The 3,154-nt window shown below is 41.8% G+C and overlaps 1 pseudogene; it reads right to left on the bottom strand.

Moving 5' to 3' along the window:
- Positions 1-1,611: 1,611 nt before the first annotated feature.
- LOC109267546 (sterol carrier protein 2-like) lies at positions 1,612-2,049 on the bottom strand (annotated as a pseudogene).
- Positions 2,050-3,154: the final 1,105 nt, after the last annotated feature.

Raw genomic sequence — 3,154 nt, 5'->3', positions numbered from 1 at the left:
TTCTTCCTGCTAAATAGCGGTATAGAGATGTCCCTACCTGCGGGTCAACATTGGTCAGTCCGGGGACGTATAGGAGAGTTATGAAAGGCGGAAGCAACTGAATTCAAGGTGGACAATGAGTATGAATCTCCTTGAGTAGAAAAGATCATCTGTTGGCTTGAAGTTATTGTAGTGATGGAGTCTTAGCATCAGGTGGAGAGACATGGGAGAAAACAGCAAAACATAATTAGAGTAAGAAGAAAGAAACCCCAATAAAAGTCCTTGGTAGTTGACAAAAATTTTCCAGTCTAGATGTTTAACCAATCATTAAAGGAAAGAGAGGGATTTTTAAAAGTGTCAATTTGATAATTCATGTTGCTTTGAAATCCAGAAATATTCGTGTGGTAATCTGGAATGTGTACACAGCATTGTTTTTTTTTGTTTTTGTTTTTGTTTTTTTTTTACTTTGAAAACTGTGCATCTCAAAGCAAACTTTATTTGTTCAATTATTTTTAACAACAGCGTTTTATGATAAATACACTGATTTTTCAAGGAAACTCATCTTAATTTTTTTTTTTTAATTTTTTTTCAACGTTTTTTATTTATTTTTGGGACAGAGAGACAGAGCATGAACGGGGGAGGGGCAGAGAGAGAGGGAGACACAGAATCGGAAACAGGCTCCAGGCTCCAAGCCATCAGCCCAGAGCCTGACGTGGGGCTCGAACTCACAGACCGCGAGATCGTGACCTGGCTGAAGTCGAACGCTTAACCGACTGCGCCACCCAGGCGCCCCAATTTTTTTTTTTTTTTTAATAGGCCTGTATTCACCTAAAAAAATTTTCCCCCAGCTCTGATCAGATTATTTTGATTTGGGAAGAAAATACCATTTTGACAGCATGAAATGCAAAGTTTAAGTTTTTTAAAACATCCCAGTACAGAATTTTAAAAACTATTAATGGAAAATAGGTTAAGGACATTAAGTGCACAACACTAATTATTGGCCACCTAGTGGTATTCGGTTTCTTCCCTAGTTCTCCCAAGGGAAACTTAAATTCAGTCTTCAGCAGAATGCTCTTTAAAGCAAAATGAGAGCATTGTTTACATTGTTTTTAGATCTTGCTGTTCCTAATTTTATTCTGAAACTCAGTTTTACCCCAAACCTTAATTAACATATTAACTTTGTAATGCACAGTTGTATGCAGTTCAACAAGCAGTAATATACTAGCAGGCTCTATTCACCCAGAGTTCAGGGTAAATAGGCTTGATCACACCCATTTAAAAACAAATCTCACAGGGCGCCTGGGTGGCTCAGTCAGTTGAGCGGCCGACTTCTTCGGCTCAGGTCATGATCTTTGGCTCAGGTCATGATCTCACGGTCCGTGAGTTCTAGCCCCTAGCCCCGTGTCGGGCTCTGTGCTGACAGCTCAGAGCCTGGAGCCTGCTTCAGATTCTGTGTCTCCCTCTCTCTGGCCCTCCCCTGTTCATGCTCTGTCTCTCCCTGTCTCAAAAATAAATAAACGTTAAAAAAATTAAAAAAACCCCAAATCTCACATTATTTGCCAATGTGTGATTTCCATTTAAGTTCTGACAATGAAATATATGGATATATATCTATATACCTTATCTTAATTTTCAAAGATAGGCAAGAGTTCTTCACAGCTTAGTTTTGCCTGACTGAAGCTGACGATTTTGTAACTCCATAGCCAGGCCCATGTTGTCAGTGATTTTCAATTTGCCTTGAAAGAATGCCGACTGAGGATTCATTTTACCAGGCGTTAAAGCCAGTAAGCCGAGTCAGCCATTGCGATTGTGCAGTCACAATCTAGTTAGGAAGCACTGACCTTTGCCATTCTTCACATCCACCAGCCAGGTGGCTTCTTTACCCCCAGGGCCATCCTTCACCTTGAAGACAAAAAAACCACCAGTTTTCTTCAAGTTCCCTTCGTCTTCAAGTTTCTTCTCAATCTCCTTAAAGACAAGATTTGCCTTAAATCCATCAAATGCAGAGCTGGTTGGAGCAGCCTCGATTTGATGAGTTCTGAAAGAACTGGCAGCTTCAGGAAAACCCATCTTTTTTTTTTTTTTAAAGTCGTATTTTCTTTTTTCTTTCTTTTTTTTATTTATTTTTGAGACAGAGAGAGACAGAGCATGAACGGGGGAGGGGCAGAGAGAGAGGGAGACACAGAATTGGAAACAGGCTCCAGGCTCTGAGCCATCAGCCCAGAGCCCGACGCAGGGCTCGAACTCACGGACCGCGAGATCGTGACCTGAGCTGAAGTCGGCCGCTTAACCGACTGAGCCACCCAGGCGCCCCATGGAAAACCCATCTTGTAGAGCGTCTACACAGCATTGTTTTTATGAGAGCACAAGTTCCACCTTGTGCAGCAGTTAAAACATCTAATGCCATTCTCTTTTGTAGAACTATGTAGAGAGCAAATTCCTCTTCTAGAGGTCCCCAAGATATCCTGAGGCTCCTGCACCTGCCAGGAAATGACATTCTTTATACACCTGATAAAGCTGCTGGGAACTCTCTAAGCAAGGTATCAGGCCAACATTTCCAGCGGGCTTTCCCGGTGTCTGCCAGCACTGCCAGTGAGATTTTTAGATGTCAGGCTTGAAGCCTCTCAGGGGAGTACTTCTACTACTCCTACCCCTACTTCTACTACTACTACTTCTCAGAGGAGAGTAGGAACTGGCAGCAGGAATCAGATGGGTCTTTTTGGTTTGTAATTCAAATGTCTTTGGTGATCCTTTTGAATGACCCATTATAAGAAGGAATTATCAGTATAAATTGGGAAAAGGAGAATGAAGAAGAAAGGTGCAACCATCACAAGAGAAGCTTGAGGTCTTCCACAGGTTTCAGGAATAAGAAAGCACATTAGTTGGCTCATCGGTTTCCTGTGAAGGAGGTACAGTTTTTATTCTGGGTATATGAGCCCGTGAAGAATGCCCCTCTGACTTTATTGCAGTGGAAGTACACAATATGACCCCAGTAGGGGTCCTCCCATTTTGGAATGAAATCCCCTGCTGTATTAGACTTTCGCCCAGGCCTCCTGGGTTTTTATGGGGTAGGTTTCTAGTAACTGTCAAATCAGGTTTAGGGAGGATATGGTTTGTATATTCACTTAGAGATTTATGAATTAACCTAGCCTCAAGTGAATAATTTAATAAAGTG

Source organism: Panthera pardus, unplaced genomic scaffold, assembly GCF_024362965.1.
Source record: "Panthera pardus isolate Hobbes unplaced genomic scaffold, ASM2436296v1 HiC_scaffold_2, whole genome shotgun sequence".
Classification (NCBI taxonomy): Eukaryota; Metazoa; Chordata; class Mammalia; order Carnivora; family Felidae; genus Panthera; species Panthera pardus.
Note: the sequence above shows the minus strand (reverse complement) of the source record. Positions and strands in the feature narration are given on the sequence as shown.